Here is a 9,032-nt window from a genome sequence, read left to right as displayed (position 1 = left end):
TACTACCACCAAATTAACTAGTTTAGATTAAAATATTTTCACCATTTGGCAACTTCTGAGAGAAGGCTGGTTTCTTCGATAAATGGAAGTTTGTAGATAGCCTGAGTTCCAAGCAATTCTCATTTGTTCGAATGATACCGAGTTCAAGTATCTTGTAGATGCATCTTATAAAAGAAAAAGAGAAAAAAAAAAGGAAGAAGTAATATAATTTAAAATCTTATACCTGTAAGTGTGCAGATCGGAGGTCAGCCTGGCAGAAACTACTACCAATTAAACATGCATCTGCAAAAGAAAACTCTACAAACTTAGATAAACTATGCAATTAAAATTAAAATAACTAAAAAAGAAAACTATTCAAACAAAAAAGTTGGCAAGGAGTACTAAAAAAATTGATAGTACTACTTTGGATAGGAAATTAACAATCATAAAAAGAAGGCAAATGAAGTAGGACAATTCCTCCACATCTTTTATATCAAAGAAAATTATCATCTTTTAAATAAATTGTGAACACTTTTTTAGAAGCGACACAAGATGTTTACAGTTACTCTGACCCAAGATCAATATAAAGAATATAATAAACAATGCAGAGATCTATAATAGTATTAAGCCAAAGGATAGTTGAAATCTGATGTTGTGGTGTTTTCACTTTCATCACCATCCTATTTGATAGTTGAAAACTGATGCAGTGAAATTGGAAATAAAAGATAAAATCAAGCTAAATCCATGGCCAAAGGAGAGAAACCCCAAAAATGAGAGAAAACACTGAAGAGTTTGTCAAATTTAATATATCCAATCTCCCTTACAGTAAGTAGTATAGAGTATTTATATCCCCATGACACCATAACAAATAAAACCAAATAAAATGGTAACAAGGTAAGGGATTTTCAAGATTATTCTTATCACAGTAAGAAAAAAGGGTGGATCTGTATGAAAGTAGAGTTTACAATAAAAAGACATGCAATTACCAAGAAATACAAGATGATGCAACAGGAAAATACATGAGTGGAGCCAAATTGTATATATGACATTTTTGGTTTTTGATAAGAAACGAAACTTTGTTTAAGATCAAGATGATGTGTCTAATGACAGTTACTTAATGATTATCAGAGTGTAGAGAGTTTGCCTTGTAGGTTTGCACTCTTAAGATTAGCACCAGCTAATAAAGCTCCACGCAGATTGGCCCCTGTAAATTCACATCTTTTCAAAAGAAAATAAGATCATTTAATTTTCTTTGGTTTTTTTTTTCTTTAGTAAAATAGATATGAGAATAAGGAACTGAAAGAGAGTAGCTCTTTAACTTTCTTACTCTTGCAAAATTGCATTATGAAAGATCGCACCCTCAGCATCCACATTCTAAGGCAAAATTAGATACCAGCCCAAAAAGCAAAACAAAATAAGAAGATCAGAATAAAAATTTCAAGTGGTCATGGAAATTAATAATCTGTTTTCAAGACAGACATAAACAAGCTTTAATCCTTTATTATTTATTTATTTTTCAAAAGAAACAAACTTGTATTTATTGTAAAGCTAATACAAGGAAAATGTGGTATGAATAAGCACAATATGCAAAACACTTGGGGATTGTAAATTAACAAATTACAAAACACAATTCCAATCCCTGGCAAAACCAGAGAACAATACTACCTTAAACTTTTAACATTATACACCAATTTTGCTACCCAAAATTCAAACTTAACCCAAAGAGTTTCCCTGGTAGCTTCAACATCGTAAAAAAAGTTCTAATTCATTTCCAGCAATATCTTGTGTACTGAATTAGTACACAACAATAATGTAATATTATTAATGTTTCAAAAACTATTATATCGTAAATAGATGCATTACTTTAAAGCAATACCTACCCGGAACTTGGCACACTGTAGGTTTGCACGTGAGAAGAATACATCTCTAAGACAAGCATGGCTTAAGTCCACATAAGACAAATCCTACAATTCCATAGAAACATATTAAGTGAAACTTCAAAAACAAAGTAAGCAAGAGTGTTGTCTTTATTAAATGAAGCTTTCCTTCTTTCAATGAAGAAATATTGCTCTAGAAACCATATCTTGGCTAACCAAAATGTGAAATTCTACTGCAAGACTTTCATTATTTTTCTTATAAAACCAAAACTGTTGTTGCAAGCACAAGGTTGTGAAAAATTACCAGTTTTGAAAGATCAAGGCCAGAAAGTTTAACACCTCGAAATCTAACTTTCTACTTAAGACAGCATTGATTTCCTCCATAAGTCCCTGCAATCAATAATTTATGGTTGGCCACCAGTCACTTATGATGAGTAACAAGAAGATGAAACATGGAAAATCAGATATATTATATCATCTTACATAAGTAAACACACGAAGTTCCTGCATTAGCTAAACTTAGTAGTTCAACAATTTATGTATGACCAAAAAAAAACATTTATAAGTTTTCAATCAAGAATTATCTAGCTGATATTTGAAAATAAAAAACAAATTGATGAAACAATAATGTAATATCAATACCAAAAAAAAAAACAACACTGCCGCCCTCCAAAGAATTGTCCTATTTCTATTTTCGTTCTTTGTCCATGATTATGGCTGCAAGCTACAAACATTTAGTAGAGCATAAAATCTTTGTCCTATCAGTTTTTCATAAAGTTAACGCATTTAACAAACTTATAGGAGAAATTCCTCAAATTTGACAATGAAAATCCAAAGATGTGAAAAAAAGGGCATGGCATAAAGCAAAACAAGAATTATTATAACAATGCATTAAGACATGTCTGGCTAATTGATATGAACGATCAACTTCCATATGTAGACAATGAGCACATGAAAATCAAATGAAAAAGATCCCAAACTAAAAAAAAAATTATAAGAGCACCTACATGTAAATATACACAAAGCAATATCCTGATGTTAACACAAAATAGGTATTACACTCTACTTACCGGTAGCTGGTAGTATTCTGCCTCCCTCAAAAGCTCGGCAAATTGAGAGTCTTTTAATGTAGGAACAACACCATCCCTTAACCAATTAAGTATGTGTCGGAAATGTTTTCCATCCCTATCAACAAATACAAATCCCTGCAAATAATAAATAAGTATAAGGACTGATGTGTTTCAAAATTAATTTGTAAGAACTAAATCTTCACCTATAACAAAGCATAAACTCTTTCATTGCTTTATCACTTCTTCTTTCTCTTATTTATCTTTAAATTTGGAAAAAAAAAAGTGAAAGAGAAAGACTAGATTATTATTAAGTATCATCAATAAAGATTATAGAGACTATAACCAGAAGCATCAAAGACAAACACAGATAGGCCCATAACAAAAGCAGAAACAAACCACATCAAAGCCTCACATTCAGTCGAAAGATCCGGCTTAAAGTCAAACTAAGACAGAAGTTTATTCCGTCCCATAGATTTTCGAAGAAGCTTTCCTTATGTTGAAAATTCCTGTCATTTCTTTCCAGCCAAACCGCGCAATAACCATATCTTCACACCACAATTCCAAAATTTATTCTGCCTTTTATTGTATGCAATACTAAAATAATTCTAGAACCATAAAATCATATAATATTTTCTTGGAATAAACCATTCCATTCAAAATTCAGACAGAAACTTTAACCTCTTTAATATAGACTAAAATTTTAAATTATCAACTTATGGGACACAGTCTATGTAGATATATGCATCTACACGCATAGCACAGACAGATGTATGAACATTTACAGATGACATAAAAGTACACATTTCTGTATGTATATGCTAATAGATAATCCCTCTCTAGCGCACACACAATCATATATCTACAAATATAAAATGAAATCTGAAGGAATAATATGTAAACTAAATACCATTTCAGGATCCTGACACACAGTATGCCAACCACTGAACATTGTAGCAAGCATTGAATAAGGCTCTCGTTGAGTCAAAGTATCAACAGTAGTGTAAAATTTCTTCCCCCCTGCAACCAATAATAAATTACATTCAGTCTACCATGCATAGATATGCACTCAATATATTAAGATCTATCTTTCAAAAATATATATATATTAATTTTTTTTCTTTTTAAATAAAAGGTCAATTTGCATTCTATTTCAAGTAATAAATTGCAAACGACATTTTTATTTTGTTTTATCCATTTATGTGCAGAAAGAAAAGTTTTTGTATAATTCAGTGCTTCCGAACACAGTAATATGACTGGCTTACTACTGATTAAGTATCTGAAACAAGTCAGAAGGCAAAAATAATAAATCCTATCTCTGGTATTGATTCATGAGCCAAACAGAAACCAATTTCCACATATCTACAAATTTTAACCGGAGTAAATAATAGGACTTTCCAAAATAAAATTCACACAATTAAATATCATACACAAGTTTTACATCCACTTAATCAAGAATTATGTGGAGGTGACTCTTAGTCTTTAAGGATCCAAGATATTTCACAATATTTTTGTGGTTCAAATTCTGCAAAAGAGAATAAGGTTTATCAGTCTCTGACCATTCACCTTCTTCCAAGGATGCTAGTTGTAGGATTCAACTCAAGTGAAAGAACATAACAATGAAGTGATAGCTATCCATGGTGTTTAACTAAAATGGAAGTCCTCAGTTTATATCTCAAAAGTTTCATTGCTAAGCTGCAGGTTTTGGCATGCATCAACCAATCTTTCTTATTTGTGAGTTCAAAACTACATAATTAATACACGCTACTTGAGTCATACAAGCAAGATAACAGGACTAGTGTATATATGGATACACGACTGTTATGTATTAGAGGACTTAGGAATTTAAGTACATAAAGAACAATTGAGTATAGTATTAGGTTAACAAAGTTCAGGTAAAACAGAATGTGATATGGCTGTGTGATAACAGTAGAAATTAGGGCCAGCAGATACTTATATCGAGCCCATTACCAACCAAACTATAGTGTGGATCTACACATAGACAATCCTTAACAAATAAGATGGTGACCAAGGCTGGACCACAGCCATCACTTTATAACTGAGTAGGAAACTAAATTTAACTTTGTAATGCTACAGTTCCTAAATCTTAGGAATATACACAAGAATGCTAAATGTGCATCGCATAGGAAAAATAAGCTTACCAAAAATGCAGATATGACAGTTGTAACAGAAGCATCAATGAATCCCTCCCAAGTTTTTTTTGGAGATAATTTGATCAATGGGGTTCTTCCAAAAAAGAACCCAAAGAAATATGCAGCAATGTCGTTGATAACTATAAGTGTTGCTGGAAGAAGAAACCTGCATTCATATTTGACAGTGCATCAAGAAAGAGAAACAAGATTTGGAAAAAAAATAAAAAAGAGTCTACATTGAAGACACATAAAGATCAAATTTGGGGAATAACAATCTTACATAAATAAGCTCAGCATTTCCATAAAATATTAAGCACGTAATTAGTGAACACAAAATACAATATCAGGCAGGTCTGAGGAAAGAATTTATTACTTTTATAGCCTTCTAAAGATATTATACAAGACCCTTCACAGTTCTCATTTATAGAGGATATAAAAAAATGTAAGAAGTACAACCATCATGTAATTTCTTGATCATTATCGATACTAAGGATCCATGGGAAATCAATACCTTCAGTAAATCTATCTCTTGCTGTAAAGTTACGTGGGCGTGAGGCAGAGAACTCGTGAGCCAGAGAAGCTCCACTCTGGAGCGTGACTTCGTGAGGCGGAGAAAGAGCTCGACTCTGGAGCGAGTCTTCGTGAGGCAGAGATGAGTTGAGGGCGGAGAGACTTCGTGAGGGCGGTGAGGCAGAGATGAGTTGAGGGCTGAGAGACTTCGTGAAGGCGGTGAGGGCGGTGAGGCAGAGATGAGTTGAGGGCGGTGAGGGCGATGAGTCTTCGTGAGGGCGGAGAGGGCTTCGTGAGTGAGAGATGGAGGCTGAGAGAAAGGGTAACTTAGAGAAAGGCTGAGAGAAAGGGAATTTGGCAGAAATTCATTTTGCCGCCTGAGTTTTTAGTCATATGGCGCCAAAATCAGACCGTGTGTTTTTAATCCCCACTATTCAGTTCCGTGTTTTTTAATCCCCCACTTAATAATAGCACTTCTAAATATATGCTATTCTTTAATGTAATATATACTCAATATTGTTGTAGTGCAAGTTAGGTCACTATCTCTAGAAAGTCATGTAATGTTTTATTCAATTCAGGAGCTACACATTCTTTTGTCTCTAAGAAAATGATTGATAGCTTAGATAAACCATGCGAACTTTTTAGAGATGAGTTTTTCACGGAGTTACCCTCAGGGGAAAGAATGCTATCTAGTAGAGGGGTGCGTAGCATTGTAGTTAGAATCGAAGGAATAGAGTTACCAGTAGATTTGATCGAGTTAGACCTTAAGGATTATGATGTAATTTTAGGCATGGATTGGTTAGCAAATCATGGGGCAACGATAGATTGTAAGGGTAAGACAGTCAACTTTCAAACAAAAGGCGCAAAACAGTTCACCTTCAAAGGAGAAATTTCCCGAACTCACATACCAATAGTCCCAGCTCTCAAAGCTCAACGGTTAATCAATAGCAGTCGCCAAGAATTTCTAGACAGCGTGGTGGACAAGTCACAAGAGACAGAACTTGAACCAAAAGATGTACATATTGTATGCAAATTTCCTGAGGTGTTTCCAGAAGATCTACCAGGATTACCTCCAAGTAGGGAAATTGAGTACGAAATAGAGTTGGCACCAGAGACGGCACCAATTTCTAAAGCTCCCTATAGAATGGCGCCTACGAAGCTAATAAAGTTAAAGATGCAATTGTAGGAACTCTTAGACAAGGGTTTCATCGAACCAAGCTATTTGCCTTGGGGAGCACCAGTACTTTTTTGTCAAAATGAAGTACGGGAGCACGAGGATGTGCATTGACTATCAAGAACTAAATAAAGTGATGATTAAGAACAAATACCCTATGCCTCAAATAGACGATCTTTTTGATCAACTACAAGGATCTATAGTGTTCTCGAAGATAGATTTACAGCCACGATATTATCAGCTAAGAGTATGAGTAATATCCCAAAGATGGCTTTTCGGACCAGATATAGACACTACGAGTTCCTGGTAATGTCTTTTGGCTTAACAAACGCACCAACCACGTTCATGGATCTTATGAACTGAGTATTTAAGGACTACCTAGATAACTTCGTTGTGGTGTTTATAGACAACATATTGATCTAGCATGAAGAGCAACTACGACTGAAGTTGGAATGACTCAAAAGTCATCAATTATATGCTAAGCTTAAGAAATGCAAATTGTAGCTAGAGAAGGTGGCCTTTCTAGGACACATTGTGTCTAAAAATGGCGAAATAGATCCAGCCATGATAAAAGCAGTGAAGCACTGGCCCAAACCAAGAGTGCCACTCAGGTGAGAAGTTTTCTGAGGGTTCTCCAAAATAGCTACACCCTTTACAAATTTGACACGGAAGCAACAAAAATTTGTATGGATGGAGAAGTGCGAAGAAAGCTTCCAAACGTTAAAGGACAAGCTCATGTCAACCAAAGTTCTATGCATCCTAAATGATAAGGGCAAGTTGTAGTATATTGAGATGCGTCCAAGTAGGGACTTGGATGCGTTTTAATGCAAGATGGAAAAGTGGTCGTATATGCCTCGAGACAACAAAAGGAGTATGAGCAGTGGTACTCGACCCATGACATAGACCACAAAAGTGTGATATCTATATGGACCACAAAATTCTAAAACACGTATTTACTTAAAAGGAATTCAATATGAGGCAACAGAGGTGGCGAGAGTTAGTAAAGGACTATGATTGTGAGATCTTGTATCATTAGAGAAAGGCAAATGTCGTGGTAGACGCACTTAGTAGATGGAGTTACGTAAGCATATCGACACTTAAAGGGATAGCACAACACTTACAAGATGATATTAAGAGGTCCAGAATTGAGTTAATAACTGGACAATTAACTGACCTCACGATCAAGTCAACATTTATAGAGGAAATAAAGGAGAAACAACAAGAGGATGAGTTTCTTCTTAAGAAGGAGGCAGCACTACAAATCTCGGATAATGTTGATTTCTCCTTGATAAAGGAAGGCACTACGATGTAGGAACCGAGTGTGTGTGCTAGAAAAAGGTGAATTAAGAGAAAGTATTATGAAGGAAGCACACACTAATCCATATTCACTTCACCCAGGATCGACCAAGCTGTACAACGATGTCAAGGCAATGTATTGGTGGTCGGGGTTGAAGAAAGACATAGTAGAATTTGTAGCAAAATGCCTTACTTGTAAACAAGCTAAGGCCGAACATCAGGGACCTGCTGGAACATTGCAACCGTTAGAGATTCTCGAATGGAAATGGGATATAGTGATGGAATTCATGATAGGATTGCCAAGGACCACCAAGAAGCATGACTATGTTTGGGTGATAGTGTAACACCCTACTACTTAGGGATCGTTACATTGTATTTTAAATAGTGCTAAACTCGCTAAATGAGTCATTTGACCATAATCGTGTAACTAAATGTGATTAACGGTTTAGGGTTAAAAAATATGGTCAAGGGTACAAACGTTTCACTAAAACGTTTATTGTATACATGGGATCCCAAAATACATTTAAAAGGTTAATTACAATAAAATATTTACAACCATCCGACCTAAGCGGAAAATTAGGGTTTAACCCTAGTTCCTCTTTAAACCCTCGATCGTGGTGGTCAAGCAGCCACATATGTACACATCGTCACCTAAGCTCTCCAACTCAAGGATGGTCCAGCTTTCTTTTACCTTTACCTACACCACATAGCACCCGTGAGCCGAGGCTCAACAAGAAAACTCAAACATGCTCATAAACAGTTAATAACATGTCACCAAATCATAATAAGCATGCCTAGCAGTAATAATCCTATTCACGCATGCATGCAAGTTCAAAAAAATGATTTTGGAATCTTTTTGGCTCGACACCCAAGAATATGGGATTAATAAGTCACCCTGGGGCCCTATGCCATGTCCTCTGTATAACCAACTTTCGAGCTAATCTAGTGTACTCAGCGCTAGGTTGTTTTCGACCAC

General features: G+C 35.1%; 1 pseudogene; it reads right to left on the bottom strand.

The window, feature by feature from the left end:
- Positions 1-1,020: 1,020 nt before the first annotated feature.
- Positions 1,021-5,373, bottom strand: LOC133799996 (FH protein interacting protein FIP2-like; annotated as a pseudogene).
- Positions 5,374-9,032: the final 3,659 nt, after the last annotated feature.

Source organism: Humulus lupulus, chromosome 9 (genome assembly GCF_963169125.1).
Source record: "Humulus lupulus chromosome 9, drHumLupu1.1, whole genome shotgun sequence".
Classification (NCBI taxonomy): domain Eukaryota; kingdom Viridiplantae; phylum Streptophyta; class Magnoliopsida; order Rosales; family Cannabaceae; genus Humulus; species Humulus lupulus.
Note: the sequence above shows the minus strand (reverse complement) of the source record. Positions and strands in the feature narration are given on the sequence as shown.